Consider the following 21,518-nt stretch of genomic DNA (forward strand, 5'->3'; position numbering starts at 1 on the left):
GGCATAAGCTTAGATGTGGTTCTTGTGCTTGGTAAAATCACTGCTGCTTTGAGGGTCCAAAGGTACTTTATTTTTTTTTCCTCAGGTTCATGTGTTTCAGGATCACTAGAGAAACCAAAAGCAGAAAGGCTCATACTTTAATACGGAAAACCATACCTTGGCTAGCCAAGGGTGGATAATGGATGACTGGTGGCAACCTTGAAGGCAGGGATACTAAATAGTCAGTTTCACTTGAATCAACCTGGAGTTGAGGTCAGAATTTCCGGATGCCACCTGGCTATTTCTAAATGAGGGCTGTTACCCAGAAAAACACATTCTCCTATTTACTGATGCATATTCCATTTTCAAGCCAAAGGGTGAGCTTTTCATTTGCTCGAATCTGACTTTTGTGAAATGGAGAGAGACTCTAATATTACTTTGTGAAAAGTTTCCCCTGCCTCAAGTGGAGGTCAGTACACTTCCACACATTGGTCCAGGTCACAAGCCTGGAGCAAAGGAAGGCCAGCCCAGATTTCCCCACACCTTTTGCAGCCGTCACGTTAAACCAAGTCCAGAGTGATCTCATACATCTGCATGTAAATATGCTCTTTGCTTCTTGTCTTTTTAATTTCTCAAATTGCTCTGAAATTGTACAGTAGCCACCCATATAGCATGAGCATTTTTAGTTTATAAAGGTGATTGCCCCCAAATTAACATTAAAAAAAAGATAATTAGGAAAACATCATTGCCTGGCAAGACTCATTCATGAACTATTGGAGAGGGTGGCTTGCCCCTATGAAACCACCCATGGCAGTTTGCCTAGAGGAGTTCTGGCTTCCGTTATCATCCTGGCCTAATTATTAATGGGCTCTCTTTCAGCTTCATGATTGTCCCAGTTTGGATGCTAAATTACATAGTCTAAGAACTGTAGGAAAATCCAGTCAATGTAGGTCTTATTTTTTTAAGGGCTTGGAAACAACCTGAAAAGGAAGCTGGAGGAGTGAAAAAAAAGAGCAATCTGTGCCGTCAGTTCAATTGTTGGGCCATAGAAGACTTGGTGAGATTGTATCTGTTTTCCTCATGTAATTCTAATTATGAACCAATAATGTGGAATAGAACTAATTTCATTATAACCACGAGTCTGCAATAAAGCAAATGCACAGAATAATTTGTTGAGTCATGAGGCTCAGCTATAGATTAACTCCAGTGCTTGTGCGGCTGCCAAGAGGAAGGCCGCCCCGCACCATCTCATGTCACGGCAGCCTGGGCGGCGGGTACAGAGAGCTTGTCTCTGCTGCCTTTGGTTAGTGAATTGCAAGGAGATGGAAATGCCACCCTAATTAGATTCCGGGCAGTGTGAAAGCCAGGCCCACGGGAATGAGAGAGCAGTGGCCACAGCACGCCTCCCTGCCTGGGCCACATGTGGCACATGCAAGGACGAGTGACCCATATGCCCCCAGCGACGGATAAGCGCCGGCTTTAGCAGAAGGAACAGTGGCATTTTTTAATTATGGGAGTTTGGTCTCCCTTGAGCAAAACAAAGCTGTGTCTTTTCATTCCTGGGGGCATTTGCTGCCCTATTCAAGGCATAGGTTTTCATCCATCCCCGTTGTAACCACATGTGGAACCAAACGCTTTCATCCTCCAGGCATGAAGTCAGATGCATCGTTCCAGATGCATCATTTCTGCCTGGTCAGCTCCATTTTGGTCTCCAAGACCAAGTCCTTGAACCTTCCAGGAGGCTTCTCCGACCCTTCCTGTCCTTTCTTTGCATTCCCACCAAGGATCTACCCACAATAAGCACTCAGAGAGTGTAAAGCTGCTCCTCAGAGTTTCCACATCCTGCCATTCACATTCAGGCCACATAGCACATTATACCTTCAGTGACAGCCATTTACTCCTCTGTCTCCCCTGCTAGAGCCTTAGCTTCTTTTTTTTTTTTAAACATTGATTTCTTTTTCCTTTTTTTTTTTTTTTAAAGTAACCTCTTCGCCCAAAGTAGGGCTTGAACTCACCACCCCAAGACCAAGAGTCACATGCTCTACAGACTGAGCCAGCCAGGATCCCTGAGCCTTACCTTCTTGACATCAGTTTCATTGTCCTTCGCTGGATGTCTCCAGCCTCACCTGGTGTCATACATAAAGGCACTTGGTCCTTGTTCGTGGGATGAGTGTATGAGCACATGGAGCGCATCTGAAAACAAAAATAAGTAGTATAATAATAGGTACAGGATGTGTATCAAGCCCTTAGTATGTGACATGAGATAAATGTCATATATGTGTGTGTATATATATATATATATATATATATATATATATATATATATCCGATTTTTAAAAATTGTGGTAAGAAACATATAAAATTTACCATCTTTACCATTTTTGCTGAACCAGCATATAGTTCAGTGGTGTTAAGTAAATTCACATTGTTGTGCAACAGATCTCCGTAGCTTTTTCATCTTGCAAGACTGAATGGTATGGTTTATTTTAAGTGCTTTATAAGCATTATTTCATTTAAACCTCACAGTACTAGAGATACTTATTAGGGATAATGATTATGATATAGGCACGAAGGGTAATTAGTGTTCCCATTCTGAGAGGAGAAGTTAGGCAACCAACCTAAGGGCACAGAACTAATGATGGCTAGAGCTAGACTTGGAGTTCATACGTTTTCATTATTTTCTGCTTTGCAGTTTTACACTAAGAAAAGATACCATAAAACTGTGGAAAGATATAAATTGAAGATTTTCATTTCATCTTCTATCAGATCTTTGTCTTTGAAAAGTGTCTGAAATTTTACCGGAAAGGGGCGCCTGGGTGGCTCAGTGGTTGAGCGTCTGCCTTTGCTTCAGTCATGATCCCGGGGTCCTGGGATCGAGTCCTGCATCGGGTTCCCCTCAGGGAGCCTGCTTCTCCCTCTGCCTATGTCTCTGCCTCTCTCTCTGTGTCTCTCATGCATAAATAAAATCTTTAAAAAAAAAAAGAAATTTTATAGTAAAACAATACAAAGAAATTCATGCCTTTCTGTACAACTTCTCATGATGAGCACTAGGTAATGTATAGAATTCTTGGATCACCGTATTGTACACCTGAAACTAATGCAACACTGTATGTTCACTATACTGGCATTAAAATTAAAAGACTTAAAAAAATAAAAAAATAAAATAAAATAAATTAAATTAAAAGACTTTAAAAAAATTCATGCCTTTTTATGGAGTTCATTATCATGATCTAAGAAAAATCAAACCAATTTATTGTAAGAACGGCTGCTGTAGATCATTCATAGAATTTTAGCAAAGAAGGGCATCTGAGAAGGTAGTTGAACCTAGACCTACTATTTTGTAGGTGTGGGACTGAGGCTGAAAGTCATAGTAGAAGTTAAGAAAAGGTCAAGGTCAGAGCACAGAGTTCTCACTACTCTCATGCTAATTAGATGACATCTTGGCTTGAATGTTTATGATGTTTTCTTTCTGGTTAACACACATGTCAGTCCCAGTAGCATTTTAAATTAAATATGCTTTAGTCTCTTTTCCTCCAGAGTCTTGGCTCCCATCTGAGTCAGGGGCCCTGGTCTAACCTGTCCCTTCAGCATGATGCTGACCTCTTTTTTTTTTTTTTTTTTAAGATTTTATTTATTTATTCATGAGAGACGAGAGAGAGAGAGAGAGAGAGAGAGAGAGAGAGAGAGAGAGAGAGAGAGGCAGAGACACAGGCAGAGGGAGGAGCAGGCTCCATGCAGGGAGCCTGATGTGGGACTCGATCCCAGGTCCCCAGGATCACACCCTGGGCTGAAGGCAGCGCTAACCCACTGAGCCACCTGGGCTGCCCCTGACCTCTTTTTTTTACCATCTCTGCCCCATCAATTCTTTACCCTTTATCCCTTACCCAACAGCCCCTTTTTATAACAGATCTTCTGTGACACCTTCCTTTTCCCTCCAGAAATGAAATTTAAGCACAACCTACCCAAACACATGGATTCAACATCAACAGCAAAAAAAAAAAAAAAAAAAAAAACACAATATAATGCCCTATCACTAATATCAAGGAAAAATGAAAGTAATTTGTGATAAAATATATACAATCAACAAGTGAATGTTCCAGCATGAGCACAAGAAGACATGATGTTGCAGCCAACACTTGCTCCTCACCTAAAACCCCCTCAGAGGCACACTATGTAGGTGACTCAGATACCACAGGCACTGTTTGTCCCAGGCAGTGAACCTACAGGGACACATCATTATCACCCACATCATTACCATCCACAGTCTACACTACAGTCCATTCTCGGTGGTATACATCCTATGAATTTGGAAAAATGTCTAATCACATGTACACATCATGACAGCATCACACAGAGTATTTTCACTGCCCCCAAATCCTCTGTGCTCACCCTATTTCTCTCTCTGCCCCCTAAGGCCCTGGCAAACACTCATCTCTTTATTGCCTCCGTAGTTCTGCCTTTCGCAGAATGTCATATAGTTGGACTCATACAGGGCGTCCTTTCTTCATATTGGCTACTTTCACTTAGTGATATGCATTTAAGGTTCTCCATGTCTTTTCATGGCTTCACAGTTTGTATCATTTTAGCACTGAATAACAGGCCACTGTTTGGATTGCCATCTTCATTGCTTCCAAATTGTGACAATTATAAATAAAACTGCTATAAAAATCTATGTATAGGTTTTTGTGTGGACCCCATTTTCAACTTCATTGAGTTAACACCAAGGAAGGCAATTGCTGGACTATGTGGTAAGAGTATGCTTAGTTTTGTACAAAATGACCCAACTGTCTTTGGATGTGACTCTACCATTTTGCATTCCCACCAACAATGAATGAGAGTTCCTGTTGCTCTGCATCCTCACCAGCATTTGGGGTTGTATGCTGACCGATTTGGGCTGATAGTTATTTTTGGCACCTATAGTCCATCTGAACCATAGTGACCAAGTAGATACAGCCCCTGCCCTCATGGGGCTCACGGGCCAGGAAAAGGAGCAGATACCAATTTATTATGGATCTACATAATCACACACTATGGGATGGTTTTAGGAAGCTATGAGAGCACACATGTGGGCCTGGCTTAGTCTGAAACCTGTATGGTGTGAATACTTGCACTTTAGCCAAACTTAAGCACCATTTACAGGGCACCTGCAATGTGCCAGCTCCTAGCCTAGTCACATTCCATACACCAGAGTTCTCCAATCCTGTCAAGTGGGTATTATCATGCCTAATTTACTGGTGAAAGAAACTGAGGCTGAGAGAAAACAAGAAATCTGCCCAAGGTTGGCAGAGTCCAAGATAGGGTTTGAATGAGGATGGTCAAGCTTCAAAACTCCTGCCTTTCTCGCTGGGGAGAGAATTGGAGATTCTGCACTTGTTCCAATGAAAATCTGTCTTATCCCTCAGGGGTTCCCCTCTAACTCACCCTCAATGGGCTACCACCTGCACCCATCCTTCTCCTGCCTAAACTCTTCGGAGCACCATAAGACTCTTGGTATAAAGGGCATGCCAGAGATCCTCTCATGGCTTATCCCTTTTTCCCTCCACACACCCTTGCTCCACAGAAGTGCCATGCTGGCTTCTCTGCCCATGCCTGTTCCTATCATACCCTTGACCCTTATTCCCATCTAGCCAATTCCTGTCTTCCAAGGTCATGTCCTCCAGGAACATGTCCCTGATTCCTCCATCTTTAGAGGCTTGTCCTATGTGCTCCCTCTCTAGCCCAGCACGCATCCCATAGATTGGGAATGGTGGTCGTTGCCAGCGTTTCTCTCTCCTGAGTCTGAAGCTCCTTAAAGGTCAGGGACCCCACCATGCCAGGACAAGCAACAGGCACCTGGAGCTACACATCACATATCTGCAATTCAACTGACTCTCATCATCACAGAGAGGGGTGGAAGAAGAAAACTCCTTTTTTTTCACTACATTTCACAATTTTGGCTGCAGCATTTAGATTTAAGCCAGATTCATCAATAGATAATTAACAACCTCAAATTCATCATTTTTCACTTGCCAAATATGTATAATTTAACTGGTTTCCCTTTCCAAGGAATATAAATATCCTTATTGGAGTAAGTTTCTTTTTTAAGAGATTATATATATATAATATATATATACATATATATTATATATATATAATTTATGTATCTATATTAATTGTAAGTGAGCTGTATGCCCAGCATGGGGCTTGAACTCACAATCCTGAGATCAAGAGTCACATGCATGCTCTACCAACTGAGCCAGCCAGGTGCCCCTGGAATAAATTTCAGCAACATTTTTTAATGACAAAATACTGTATTTTACAGTATTTTAGTTTGGTCTACAGTATTCATTCTTATTTCATAGACTAGCTTTTATTTAAATGAATAGGTCTTGAGAAAAAAATAAAGGATGGCTCAATTATTAAGTGTGGTAATTAATCTCTGAAATTAAAAACTGTCTTCTGTCCAACTGATTTACAAAGAACCTTTTAACAGGCAAAAGAAACTGCCTAATAATCTCCCTTCCTAAAAATAAAAAAAGCTAATAATTTTTTTTGCAGGTGAAAGAGCTTCTCTTCCAGATAACACATGGTTCCAGTTTTTAAATCTTATATGAGGGTTAATGTACTAATTATTTTTGACATTGTGGTAGTAACCCAATCGAAAAAGGGCTGAAAGAATTTTTCCCAGCCTTCTGCTCACCCCTCATCCCCTCCACATAGGCCTGGCCCCCAGAGTCCCAGACTCATAAATAAGTCAAGAATCACACTAACCGCTCTAGCGGGGCACAATTACAGCCTGTTACAATTCCACCAAAAAGGCACCAGGAGGCACTCTAGGACCACGTTTGGCAATTTTAGGCGCCATTTTACCCTTGGACTTGGGAAAATAATTTCTTGAAAAAACTGTTAACCTTCTGAGCTCCGGACGTCATTTTATTTATTGCTTTCAATATGCTATTGCCACTCATCTTAACTAGCTGGGCTTGGAAGGTTATTTTAAAGGACAGTGCCCTAAAAAAAGAGATACAATCAACCTTCCTCTTTGTTTCACCTCACTGTGGAATGCCTCTCTGGGGTGTGTGTGTGTGTGTGTGTGTGTGTGTGTGTGTGTGTGTGTTATTGTTAGCTTTACAATGGAAGAAGAAACCATTCGGAGAATCCATAGCTAAGATGCAGGGGATTTACCCCGCAGAATCTTGATGTTTCAAGCACAGGGTTTTTTTCACTGTTATTACCTCTGTAACTATTTTCATTCACATATTGATTCAATATCAGCAAATATTTATTGAAGTCCTTCATCTTCCAGTCCCTGGGCACACCATGAGACAGGAGCCACGTCCCATCCCTTGGGGTCTTAACCATAATGAGGTGGTTCTCTTCACTCCTGTGAGCCAGATTTAGCCTTAGAGGCCCAAAACTCCTAAGTGAAGGGAAACACTTTAGTGTAGATCATTTTTCTTGACACTGCTTTCCAGAAATACTTTTTCTTCCACAAGAAAATAATAAAATCGCTGCTTTCTATACGTGACGGCCTCAGACTGAGCATGAGGGATTAAAACTCTCTTTCTGGAACTGCATGCAAAGTGACTGAATTTTCATTCATCAAATGAAATGGAGGCTTGTGGTTTTCTGGATTTGTTTTTTCCTTTCAAAGCTCCATATTGATGAGAATGAATTACAGTATTTTGAAATTCATCAAGAGACGGAGGAAAGTGCCACCGCTCTTGGGATCTTATGGAGCATGTTTTCCGGACTCAGCTGGGCTCTGCTTGGCAGCTCTGATGCCCAGGCTTGGTCAAAATGGGGTACAAGAAGTCTGTTTGCTCCTCTTTCCTGCTCCATCTTCTTTCCCCAGTGGCTTGAGAAACAAGGTGAGAGTACTGACACAGATTTTTTATGTCCATTATCTCATTATGCTCATAGTGACCCCATAGAATACCCCCACTTCTCAGCTGAGCACACTGAGACCTGTGCCCAAGGCCACAAAACCAATATCTAAACCCAAGTCCATCCACCTCCTAAGGTCATGTGCCCTCTGCTGCTCAATATAAACCTCCCAAAGACTGAAAATGACACTGCTGTGTGCTTCACAAGTCCATCTATCCCCTCGCTTTGCCCACAGCTGGACTGCATACCCAGCCTCCCTTGCAGTAAGGTCTGGCCTCGTGAGTGGCTTCTAGCCAGTGGAATGTGAGTAGAAGGAAGGTACCCCACTTCCAGTCCTGTCCATTGCCTATACCATCTTTCACTCTCCCTCTCTGCCTGTCTCAGCCCAACAACTAACTTCTTGGCTGTCAGGAAGGGATGAGCCACAGAACAAAAGATGCTGGAGTGCCTGAATCACCACCTGGAAGGTGCCCATCTAACACTGATGTTACATTGGATCCACAGGCAAGATAGAACTTCTGTTGTGTTGATTCACTGTGACTTGGATTGTTCATTAAATAGTTAGCCTTCAACACATAATACGCAAGGGCAGATGATGGCATCCATGAAGAATTCCATTCACCCACCCAGGGGGCCCCCAAGGGGCTTTGCTCTTCCAGTTTTGTGATAATGAATTTGTCACAATCTTCTTGCTTTTAGTAAAAGAAGGCCATAGAACCAAGTGATCTCTAAGACTTTATACTGATCTGAGAAAGTCTTATAATTCCTCACCCGCTACGGTCTCTGACCCCCACTACTCATCCCTATACGTAGGAGCAAAGTTGCCTGGATCAGGAAAGGCTTGGCCCAAACTCCTACCCACCCAGGAGTTTTTCTTTTCATAGAATACCTTTCCTCCACCTCCTGGGCAGCTCTAGGCAAGATACATCCCTCTCAATCATGGCAGCAATGGGAGATGCAAATTGTACCATCGGGGAGATGGGCATCTTTCCATGGCCCTAGCCCAGAATGTCATACCTCCCCTGAGCCCTCTGTGGTCTGCAAGGAAATAATAAGCACCTTCTGCCAAGAATAGGGCTGACTGCAGACCAAGACCTTGAAAACTGCTGGGCATAAGGAGAAGAAATAGAAGGCGTTCTGCAATTCAAAAGTACTGATTCTTCGAATGATGTCACTTTGACATCTATAAAACATACGGAAGATATTAAGAGTATCTTCACTAGCTCATGTGATATCATTTTCTGTCACTGGGCATGATGTGCTCAAAATGAAGATAATGTTAATAAAGAGAAAGATGGAGCTGAGAATTTTCATCACACAGGCTCCTAGCCAAATCAGGAGAGGCGTGTGTTGCTTGCAGCTGTGTGATTAGAGCTGGGTCCCCTAGGCTGAAATTCACTCCGCCCTCTTCTGGCCTGCCCCGGCACTTCTAGAGGAAAGATAGGAAGATAGGAATGCTCACCAATTACTCCCATGACTTGCAGCATCCATCCCTCTGTAAACTCCCTGAGGGCAGGGAACTTGGCCTTATCATCCCTGTGGCCTCACAGGGCCCCTGGCAGCCCTCTGCAGAATTGGATACTGTTTCGTTTTGTAGAAGAAAGCCAGTGATGGTTAAAACCTGGGGTTTTGAGAGTTGTGACATATTGAGGGTACAGATGTAAAAACCCCAAACTTGGTTACATGCGGTGGCAGTAATTGGCTATCTGACGTCAGAAAAAGGGCAAGTACATGCTCTTACTATTAAAATATAAAAATTTAAAATAAATGGGATTAACTGTTATAGTGGACACTGTTTGGGGGCTGGCCACTGATTTTCCTCCTTTCCCTCTTCATCTGTAAGAGGGTCGTCCCTCTCTCATCTCAAGAGGAGGAGTTGGGGTGGGTGGGGTGGATGAGTTGACTCAGGCATGGCCATTCAGAAGAATCCTTTCTTCTCCATCACAGTCACTGGCCACCTGCAATCCACCCCTGGGTAGTTTCTGCAGAACGATGTACTCTCCATTTCTACCCTTTCAAGGTGTTTTTCAGTCCCTTGTAAACTGAAGTACCCTGACTACTCAAGCTATTGACAGGACCCACAATATGTATCGCTCTAAGGTACTGGCACCTGGCTCAACCCCACTTATAAATTACCATAATTACCAAGGGCAAAATCCAAGGTTAATGATGATACAAATTAATGCATACTTAAAATATATAAAAGTGTTCTATAACTACTATGAGAGGAAATAAGGTTAATTAGAGTAATTTTCAAAATATTAACAGAACCATAGTTCCAGCAAGTGCAAGAACATTATCAGCTCATTCGAATCATTAAAGGATTTAAACAATTTATAGAGCCATAGATGGAGCATTTATATTGAAGGTCGAAAAAGGGTAAACTATTTAGCTTTCTCTTGTGTGAGAGTCTATTTTGTTTTTACGTGCTGCAGCAGTGCTATATATAAGATTGAAACTGCTCTAATATTGCTTGTAGGTTTCTATTTCTGAAGAAGGGTATCTTGCTTAAGGGGAAAATAATTGATGAAGTTTAACCATTCACAAATGGACTGTTATTTGTAGATCTTCACATTTATATGAAGATCTACCCGAGCGTGGCAATTTGTCATTTTTAGTGCTTATTTGACTGTCTATAAGAGCACAATTGAGTACAAAATGGCAATGTTTCTGTAGTGCCACTGCTCCTTTGATTGATACTGAGAAGATCCGGCTACCATTTTTAATTTTTAAAATGCAAGATTATTCTGGAGTAAATTAACCTAATCACACAGCTCAAGTAAATTAATGTCAGTTCATTACCTAATAGCAAAAATAATATTAACCTAAAGAATCTAAATCCACTTCTGACACATATTCAATTTTTATAATGTGACGTCGACAGGTTTTTTTTTTTTTTCCTAGATTATATGTGGTGGTTTTCAGCATTAGCTTCTCTGCTAATTGGAAACTCTGAAAGCAAGAACACAAATATTCCCATGGTGTTGAAGAAGGGTTGCTTCCAGTATTGATCTAGCTCTATTACAATTCGGACACCACTCCACTAAAACACCACTGGGTATTTTGCGTGGCATGCCTGCTATAAATTCCCCCAGCCGAGCAGCTCCCCGGGCTTTTACCCCTGGGGCAGGAGTGGGATTTTTTTTCCCCAGGCAGCCGGGCGGCTCTCACCGGGAGAATTCAGGATCCGAGGCCTGCAGTCTGATCCCGCTGGGAGAGCCCATAGTGCAGCCACTGTCTTCCCTGCACCCGGGGGGCTGCTCCCGAGATCCACCCCCAAGTGGGGCCACACGTGGGGCACACAGATGCAAGGAAAGGCCTGGAGCTCACAAAATGTCTTTTCGGCTTGAGCGGCTTGCAAAGTTGAGACATGGATGTTGCAACCTCGAGAAAGGCAGAGTCAAGACGGAGCTCGCCAGCTATTTATTTTCGTGTTGATGAACTCCGCCGAGCTCAGCCTGGAAGCCCTCCAAGGCCTGAAGTCTCCTCAAAAAGCAAAGTGTTCACCCTGCGTGCTTGGGGCTGCTTTTCCCGCCAGTTCCCTACTGCTTTCTCTCCCACCTAGAAGGTTCCAGAATATGTCTGCGCTTTCGCTTTGCTATTCCTCTTGCTCACTGATGGGTCTGTTCCTCTTTATCACCAGGGCCAGACACAGTGAAGGAAGAAGCCAAAGGGCCACACGGTGGAGGAACTTGGTGAAACGTCTTGCAGAAGGGCTGCCTAGGTAGAGCCCTGCTCCCACGTGCTGAGTGAACTTGCTCAGACCCAGGAAGGGAGTCAACTATTTAGAGCCAGACTTTTCTAGCTTAAATATTTGCCACACGCTGCACTGCAATTGTGGTTTTCATCTTATGAATCCTTACTTTTCTCCTTGGAAATGTAACAAGTGAGCACTGCTTTTATTTGTTGTTTTGGGTTTTTGGGTCCCCACCCCCCAACATGAGACGTGCAGTTTATAGACCAGTCTAGGTAAAATGATCTTAAATCCCTTCATTACTCTTTATTTTTAGGATATAATCCACTGTTTGTACTATTTTACAAATTTTAAATATAATCCTTTTCTAAGGATAATATTACTCCATCCTCTCTATGGGAAACATGGGAGACGGGTATAAAATTTTTTAAAATGTTATCTAATCTCATCACCCACACTTAAGCATTGTTAACATTTTGATGTATTTCTTTTTCTCTCTCTCTGCCAGTTACACTATCTGCATGCTGATTTTTTCATTTGATCCTATATCATATATATTATTTATTAGCAATCATCTTCAAAAACGAGATTCCTAATGACTTTGATAATATTCCTCATTGGAATGTATTTAACTAATCTCCTGTTGTTGGATATTATAAGTAGCATTCCAGTAAACTCATTTCTATGTAAGTCTTTGGCCACAGCTCTCAGTAATTACTTACAATAGATTCCTAGAAGTAAAATTACCGGGTCAAAGTATAGGAATAGCATTAAGTTTCTTAACCCATTTTCCAAACTGCTTTTTTCAAAGGATGCCTATCAATTTACACTCCCACCTGTAGTGACTGAGATGCCTTGGCTTGCTGTGTTCTCATCCCCACGAAGGATTGCTGTTCTTCATCTTAGCCAGTATAATAGATACTTCTGTTGTTGGAACAGATGGTGTGGCCCAGTGGTGGAGAGGGTCGTAGACTGGTAGTCAGAGACCTGGGCTTGAATTTTGAGTCTTCCATTAGTCAGCTCTGTGACTTTGTGGGAAATCCTTTGCAGGGAGGATAGGCTTTTGGAATGTTAATGAGTCTCCAAATGAGATAATAAATACGAAAATGCCCTGTAAATATAAAATGTAAGGTTTTCTTCTTATTGTAAGTTATTATTACTACCCATTGTTACTAGTACCTAGGAAAAATTAGGAATTGCATAATCAAATTATAAACAAAAAATGAAATGCTATGGAAATGTTGATTTAAGATTTTATTTAAAAAATAAGAGAAAAGTAGGGTGCTTAGGTAGCTCAGTTAAGCATCTGCCTTTAGCTCAGGTCATGATCCCAGGATCCTGGGATGGAGCCTGGCACCTTTGGCTTCCCCCTCAGCGAGGTGTCTGTTTCTCTCTCTCTCTATCCCCCTCCCCTTGCTCATGCTCTCCTCTCTTTCTCACTCTCTCTGGAATAAATAAATAAAATCTTTAAAAAAGAGAGAGAGAGAGAGAAGATGACTTTCCTATTAGCATATTTTGTCACATTTCTTTCTGAGCTCACACAAAAAATTACAGTTTCTGAAAATTTAGATGAGCCTAACTGTAATACATGAAATAAAGTTGGCCATTGTCTTGGATCATGCAGATTAAGCCAACAGTTAACACACTTATGGAAGATGGATTCAAGGGTCAGTGGCCCTTAGGTGGAAATGGCAGAAACTCAAGAAAATTTTTAGTCTTAATGGACACAATTCAGTATGAGGCCTGCCCCCTAATCATGCCACTCTGTTCCCATCGTTCCAACACATGATCCAGCATCCACATTCTTCCCCTTTTCTCCCCATTGATTTCTAGCTGCTTCTCCTTTGAGATTTGCCCAGGATCCCCCTTCTCCTCAAGTCTTTCCCAGTTACTATGGAGTGAAAGCTTTCTCTTTTCTAGATTCTTCCCTGCGAACCACCTAGGCCAACTCTGGATTGCCCACTGCTTTGTAAATTCCTTTCATCCTTTCTAGTGTGTCAGTATTTCCTCCCTGTCTACACTGTCAACAATTCGAGGACAGAGATTCTTCCCTTGCGTTTGCAGCTCTGTGCACACTCTTGGCCCTAAATCAAGTGCCCTTGAGGTTGACAAAAACAGAAAGTCTTACCCTGGAGCCAACAAGTCACTTTCCCAGTAACTCCCACTGGGGAACTTGCTCTAGACCTTGTTTCTCTCTTGGCGTGAGGGGTGGGGAGGGCAGATCAGTGCCTCCAGCTACATTGTTTCTGGGGACTCTTTTTCCCTCATTAATTGTGCTGACAGGATAAGAATAGCTCACAACCCAGCAGAAAGGCTAATGTGGACAGTTTTATTCTTTCATTTTTTTTCCTCACCCTACTCCTCCTGAGTCAACTTCTCCCCTCCCTGCTAAATATGTATCTCCTTTCTGATTAAATGTCACTGTCGTGTTTTTTGTTTTTTAAACAAAGCTAAAGAAGAGGTTTGATCTTGGTGTAATCATTGATTCCAAAAGAACTATTAATGTTCTGAAGGCAACAATGTCATACTCACATTTTGGAGAGGCAAAATATGATTATATTTCAATTCTAGATATGCTCCAATTTCCAAAGGCTTAGTTAGGATATGTGTGATTATAAGAAACAGAAAGCCACCCAAATTATTCAAGTCAGAGGGCAGAATAGAATAGAGATCAAGGGAGCTACACCAGCCTTCCCAGCACATCCAGCTTGAAATCTGTGATTTATGAAAGAGAACACTAGTTTTAAAGGCAGTGAGAAGGACCGTGCTGGACAAAGGAATTGCTACCATATAGCGAGGTAAAATTCTTTGCTTCCCATCAGACAACTGGTAGAGTTCAGAGAGCCTTTCTAGTTTTGAAGAGCTATGAGAGAAGGCTGCTGATGCCTGGCTTCATGGAACATAAAGACTGCAACCATGTATGTCTACAATTGGGGCATTAGGTCCTGGGCAATGACCCAAGACAACTTTCCTCAGACTTTACAACACAGTTACAAAAAGAGCACTTGGCAAGTGTCCTGAGAAGAGGTTCTGAGAAAGAGCTCAGCAACCCAGCCAAATATAATTGCCTCCCAAAATTAGGTCAAAGTTGCCAGCATTAGTTGAAGACCTGGAGCTAAAGTCAGAGCACTGACCAGTCAATCTGTAAACAAATTCATTATTGACCTTCTTCAGAAACCAGTTCAGGGGATCTGTCTGCTTTACTGGCAATCACATTTTAAGAAAACATATTAGAAGGACAAGTTGAAATCTAAGTTGGCCCTTGTCACCACCAAAGGGAATCATTCCATAATCCAGAACTTTCAACTACTTTCTTTCCATGCCATTTCACATTTTGTTTTCATGTGAGTGTGCTTTTATTTTTAGAATCATCTCATAACTTTTTCACAACCCCAGAATCAAAGACTCAAGATATGGGTGTGAACGGCCCCCAGCACGTGGTTCTGTGCTGTTTTGCGAACTGCAGAGCTTTACCCTGGCTCCCAGACTCAGCCATGCCAATCCCATCCCATCCACCACCTTCCAGCCTCCAATCTTCTCAGCTTCCATGAACACAGGCAAAGGAGAGCCGAGAGCCTATAGCTGATGTCACTAACAGTGAGCAAGAGATGAAGGGCAGTCCACCAAGACCTAGTTCCAGGTATAAAACTAATACCACCTCGGATTCTAATTCTGCATGGTACACCAATGTCAGGGGCTGAGCTTGCAGGATGTACCCTCCTTAAACCGAAGACCTTGCTTCCCAGGTACTGCAGCTGTTGAGAGGGAGGAAATGAAAAGGAAGTACAGAAGCCCCTTTGACCATCAGAAATTCTCTTTCTGCAGCAATCAAATGAGATAAAATCTATTGAGGGACTTTGAAAATGATGCAGTGTCAGGAGATGTGAGGCCAGAAAAGAGAGAAGACAAGAGGTATCATGTCAACTATTTCAGGCCAAAGTTGAATAAATGCTATCACTAACATTCTGAATTCAAAGTTCAAATCAGAGAATTAAAGTCAAACCAAAATCAGCCTGTAGAAGAAGCAATGTTGCTGTCCAAATGGCCCACACGCTCGCTGGCATTTCCAGCCTCTTATAGTTGGTCCAGGGGCCATGTGACTATCTCTGGCCAAAAGTCTTCTGAGCAGAAGGGCTGACAGTCTGTGTACCACTTGTGGCCCCGAGTGCTTATAAACAGAAATGAGTCCCACCCCACCCTTGCCTGCTTCCTGCTTCACTGCCCCCTGGACCCCACATATTGATGTGTAGGGTGCTTGGATTCCTGAGTCCCCGGATGGAGGAGTGCCCATCCACTTGGAATGCAAACCTTAGTCTGAGGGTTGAGCCAGAGATTCTAGTGTTTATTTATTACTTGGTATAGTAAAGACTGTCTTTTAAAATACATTGATTTTTTTTTCTTTTTAATTACATTTCTTCGGGAGCTTAGGGCTCTTCAGAGATGTTCATGATGAGTGTAAGTGACTGCAAATAAGTAGCTCTTGCACTAGGTCTACATCACCAGTGATCTAGGTGTTAAAGAAAAAAAAAAAGAGTCAATCCCAAGTCAGATAATGCTTTATACAGTGAATAAATTTCTAACCTAATGGTTCCGTGGATTAGATAAAATAGCTGACTTGGGCACTCAAAGGTCTTATTCTGATACAGTCATTTATTTTCTCCAAGACCCTAAGTAATTTAATCTCTTCTCTGCTTTGGTTTTAAGATGTAGAGAAGGACCTGCCTCAGAGGGTTTTGGTGGGCAATAAAAATAACTGTAAAGCACTTTTCCGGCACAAAGTGCTGCATAAATGCTTAATGATTTCCTTTAATGATATCATGGACAGGGGCGCTGTACTTTTAGGTGAAACACTTTCATTTGAGTTATCACATGTAATACTCTAGATGTCGAGGCCTGATGGATGGCTGAAATAAGGATCTTTTGTTTTTCTGGAGTCTGGATAATTTAATCATTCTTCTTTATCTCCAGAAATTATATCTAATTAAACATATTCAGGGCTCAGATCTCACAGAGGAGGCTAATGACAGTGTATAGAGAGAGAGGAGACTTTGTCAGACACCATGAATGAGAGTCTTAAGTCCATCAGTTCTGTTCATGAATTCTGCTTTTGAGGAAAAATACACACTTGGGCACTTTTTTTTAATAGCTTACTCTGATTTAGAAAATGATAGCCTTATATTATCCTGAGTCCAGATTAGAGTCTCAGAGGGCAGGCATTTACTCTCTCACACAGGTGGGCATTTTATTCTTTAGAGCTGGAAAAGGAGCATTTGATCAAACATAATACCCATCTACCATGGAGGGGCCACATTCTCCTCTGTAATTTTGTAATTATTATTTGGGGCAAAGAGGAAAACAGAAAAAGACAGTGATTTTTTTTTTTTTTTTTTTTACAAAAATGTACTTATGGGCTGCCTGGCTTAGTCAGTGGAGCATGCGAATGACTCTTGATCTTGGAGTTGTGAGTTCCAGCCTCATGATGGGTGTAAAGATCACTTAAAAAGTAAATCTTAACAACAAAAAAAAAATGTGCTATAGAATCCTTTTATTATTTTCAATATGTGTCATAATCTAAATGAGCTTGAGAAACTCTGCCCTGAAGGCCAATTTTCGAACTTTTAAGATTTCATTCCCATTCATGCTTTCCGCCCCCCAGTTATTCCAGTTTTCAAACACCAGCTGTGCCTTCCCCCCTTCCCTTGTGTCCTCTCAGGACAGCTACCGTCTACCCGTGTGAACTTTGAGCCAGATTTTGTACAACACAATAAACGCAATGCCATGTAATCAGTAGGTAAGAGTACTCTATCCCATTCTTCAGATAAGACAATGATGCTCAGCAAAGTTCAATAATTAACCCCAAGTCATGCAGCTAGTAAGAAGCAGATCCTGGATTAAAACATGGTGTGGTGGCTCTCTCGGTGAAGTTGATAAGCAGACCCCCACTCACATGCCTTTTCACACAGCTTCATCCTTAGATGGTGAGGAAGGGAGGGCAGAGGATGGAGAAAGAAAGGGAAAGAAAGTGAGCAAAATTACTTCTCCTTCTGTTTCTTTTTTTAAGATTTTATTTACTTATTCATGAGAGACATACAAAGAGAAGCAGAGACATAGACAGAGGGAGAAGCAGACTCCCTGTGGGGAGCCTAATGCGGGGGAGGGGGGACGAGGGGGGGAACAACTTGATCCCAGCACCCCAGGATCATGCCCTCTGAGCGGAAGGCAGACACTCAACCACTGAGCCACCCAGGCATCCCTGCTCCTTCTTTTTTTTAGAAAGAAAAAAAGACCATGCCTTGGGCTCAGGGCATGGTCTTGTAGTCCCAGGATTGAGTCCCACATCAGGCTTCCCTCGAGGAGCCTGCTTCTCCCTCTACCTATGTCTCTGCTTCTCTCTCTGTATCTCTCATGAATAAATAAATAAGATCTTTAAAAACATTTTTTTTTAAAAGAAAGAAAGAAGGTTTAGAGCTGGAAACACCCTCCAGATTTTCTAGCTACTTTCCACGCTTCTTAGAAACATACTCAGACAAGTGAAATGGCTTTTACAGGGTCCCGCTCATACCTTGAATAAATAAAAACTAATCACAGTATATTGGGGCCAGAATCAGTATCCAGGATTTCCAACTCCTGGGTCTATTCTTTTCACCATAGTATCTCTGCCCCACTTCACCCCTCATTTAAAAAAATAATAATTTAAATTTGTGAATTTATCTCTTAGTGAAAAAAAAAACATGTTGAAAGTTTAAATTGTTTCGATGATTGGTCTAGCTGCCACACATATACACTTGTGTGGAGGGAAAGACCAACCCCTGAATTCATTCATTGTTCATTCAACTCATGTTTTAGAGCATTTCCCATGTGCAGCATTTCCCACGTGACACATTTCTGTGTCAGGGTCAGAAGACAGTATCACCAGGCTGATTGGCCCCTGCAGACATGAGTGGTTTGCACCCTAACAAATATAAAACCTGAAAGATTTGACTCTTCTATCGTACACCATGGGTCAAGAGAAAAAAATAGTGAAGTTGATCCAAACATTGATTCTTATCATAATAACCTTTCAATACTTGAATCGTTTGCTTATTTCTTTTTTTTTTAAAGATTTTTTCTTTAATTTATTTATTCATGAAAGACAAAGAGAGAGAAGCAGAGACATAGGCAGAGAGAGAAGCAGGCTCCATGCCTGGAGCCCGATGTGGGACTCAATCCCATGACCCTGGGATCTGACCTGAGCCAAAGGCAGACGCTCAACCACTGAGCCCCCAGGTGCCTCTCCTTTGCCTATTTCTATAGTAGCTGAATGTGGTGAAGGAAAATTTATTCAAAGAACATTTGTTGCACACCCACTGTGTGCAAGGAAATTTCTAGGCAGTTGGGATGAACTGCTAAACAAAAGAGACAAAAATATCTACCCTCGTGGAGATGGCATCCTAATTGGGAGAGGCAGGAAAGAAAAAATGACCACACTGAATAAGCAAATTATATAGTATTTTAGAAGGTGATGTGGGTTAGAGAAAAACAAAATGTCAAAGGATAAGCAGAGTTTGGAATTTAGAGGGAAAGCAGCACGTTGCAATTCTAAATCAGATGGCCAGAGTAGGCTTCACTGCCAATATTTGAGCTTCCTTGGCTGCAAGATGATTAGGCTTGTGGATTTCTGGGGAGGGGAGAACATTCAGCAGAGTGAACAGTCAGCGCCAGGCGCTCAGGTAGGAGCAGTCAGCAGGTCGCTTTGCTGAAACAGAGTGAGCAAGAGGAAAAGTAGAAGGAAGGAGGTCAGGAATCTAAGCAGGGTAGGGATCGTGGCTGATGTAGGGCCTCATCACCCACTGGGAGGACCTGGCTTTACCCTAAATCATATGGGGAGTCCTTGGGGGGTGGGGATTGTGGGGCTGTGACAGCAAGACTTGGGTTTTCAAGGGTCCCTCTGGATTCTGTGTTGGAAACAGACTGCAGGGGCAAGGGTAGAGAAAAGGAGACCAATGAGAAGATAATAGAGCATCACATGGAAGTGATCCAGATTAGAGAGGAAGGTGGCCCAGGTTGGGGGGCTAGCAGAGGAGAGAGGAGATATGGTTGGATTCTGGATATACTTTGAAGAAAGAGCCACAGATTTTTCTGGCTGCCTGGCGGGTGTGGGGAGGGGATGAGGAAAAGAGAAGAGTGCAGGCCTATGCCAAGGTTACCAGCCTGAGCAGCTGGAAGACCATTTCCTGGATGGGGGAGCCTGGGGGTAGAGCTAGTTTGCAGCGGTGAATTCAGGAACGGGGCTTGAGGTCACGTGAGAGGTATGAACCTGCTTTAGGAAGATGCTGTGAGTTTGGGAGTCAGCCCCCCATGAAAGCCAGGAGACTGGTCAAGACCCCTCAAGGGGGGGATCCCTGGGTGGCTCAGTGGTTTAGTGCCCACCTTCAGCCGGGGGCGTGACCCTGGAGTTGGGGGATCCAGTCCCAGGATCGAGTCCCAGGATCGAGTCCCGGGATCAAGTCCCGCATCAGGCTCCCTGCATGGAGCCTGCTTCTCCCTCTTCCAGTCTCTCTCTCTCTCTCTCGAATAAGTAAATAAAATCTTAAAAAAAAAAAAAGAAGAGAATAAAAAAGACAGCTCAAGGGCTTACACTATCCAGTAAAAGCTGATGAGAATGAGCCACTCATCTAAACAGAGAATTTCATTTCCCAAAAATTGTAAGAACATGGGAGAGATGATTAGGAGCAAAAGGGTTGTTTGACAATGATTTATTTTTTTAAACAGCTTCCGGAAAAAAGAAAAAAAAAACAGGTAAGCACATTAAATTTTTAAACTTCTTTTTCTCAATTATGGGCACAGCCTTTGGCCAGGGGCCCGAGGCCTCTGTGCTGAAAACTCACAAATGGGCGAGAAGCAAGTGTGGAATTTATCACGTGCGAGAAAATACCGGCCCCGGACAAAGCCAGAAAGGGGCGGAAAGGGCCAGAGCCCACACATTCTTTCATTACTGTCACAGGAGGACTAAGTTCGGTGTTGGCCCAGGACCCGAAAGAGCGAGGGCCACCTGGGGGTGGGTGGGTGAGGGGGACCCTCATAGTGCCCTGCGACCTCTTCTGCCCTGCAGCTGCTTACATCCATTTTGCCCTTCTGAGATCGAGCACCCTTACCGTCGTGCACGAGAGGCTGCGGCCCTCCCACCGCTCTAGAATGTCTTTAAATGGTCAAAAAGTTTGGATTGCAAGGTTCCCGGTGCCAAGTCATTTACCACTGCACCCGCTGGCTAAGTAGCTGCAGGTAAGTCGGTTCAGCTCCGGCACCGGCAGCGAACAAGGGAGAAGGAAAGAAGCAAGCGCGCCCTGCAGGGGGCAGCTGGCACCTGTCCCGGGAAGGCTGTGCTCCTTGCTCCTTGCTCCTTGCTCCTTGCTCCTTGCTCCTTGCTCCTTGCTCCTTGCTCCTTGCTCCTTGCTTCTTGCTCCGCAAAGGCACCACCTTCCCAGGAGGCTTCCCCCCTGGCCGCACTCTGCATCCTGCCACCCCACGCTGCCGACACCACCAACTGACGCTTTTTGGCAAGGCATCCAGCAATATGAGGTTTGCCCTCCGAAAGTAAATGTGCACTCAGGAAGTCACTCGATTGCCACAGTTAGTTAAAAGCCACCGTGTATGTGTTTGCTTTTTTCCCCCAGAGCTGCAAGCACTGCAGTCTGCAGGATTCCCCGCTGCACGGCCATGCAATTAAATCCCAGCATTCCTCAGCTATCCATGCATCCCCAAAGAGCACTTTGGTGTCTCCTGCCCTCTACGGTGCTCCAACTGCTGCCTATCAAAATGATCTGTCTTTTTTTTTTTTTTTGATCAAATGACACCAGCCCAAATCGACGGGTGCCTAATAACCCAGATGTTGTGTGACAATGCACCGATCTCTCCTCACTTTGTGACTTTAAATTCCCCTCTAGGCTATCGATGGGAGCCCCACGTGTCTATATTTCCACAAGCAGTCCTCCCATTCCAA

The 21,518-nt window shown here is 43.0% G+C and overlaps 1 long non-coding RNA gene across 1 annotated transcript in view; it reads right to left on the reverse strand.

Annotated features, from left to right (window-relative positions):
- Nucleotides 1-2,003: 2,003 nt before the first annotated feature.
- Nucleotides 2,004-21,518, reverse strand: part of LOC125752482 (uncharacterized) — an 85,186-nt gene continuing 65,671 nt past the window's right edge. The window contains exons 2-3 of the long non-coding RNA XR_007402054.1: nt 12,376-12,650; nt 2,004-2,172 (exon numbers count right to left, since the gene is read on the reverse strand). This is a non-coding gene — a long non-coding RNA (uncharacterized LOC125752482). The remainder of the gene's footprint in view (nt 2,173-12,375; nt 12,651-21,518) is intronic.

This window comes from Canis lupus, chromosome 14 (assembly GCF_003254725.2).
Source record: "Canis lupus dingo isolate Sandy chromosome 14, ASM325472v2, whole genome shotgun sequence".
In the NCBI taxonomy this organism is placed as follows: domain Eukaryota; kingdom Metazoa; phylum Chordata; class Mammalia; order Carnivora; family Canidae; genus Canis; species Canis lupus.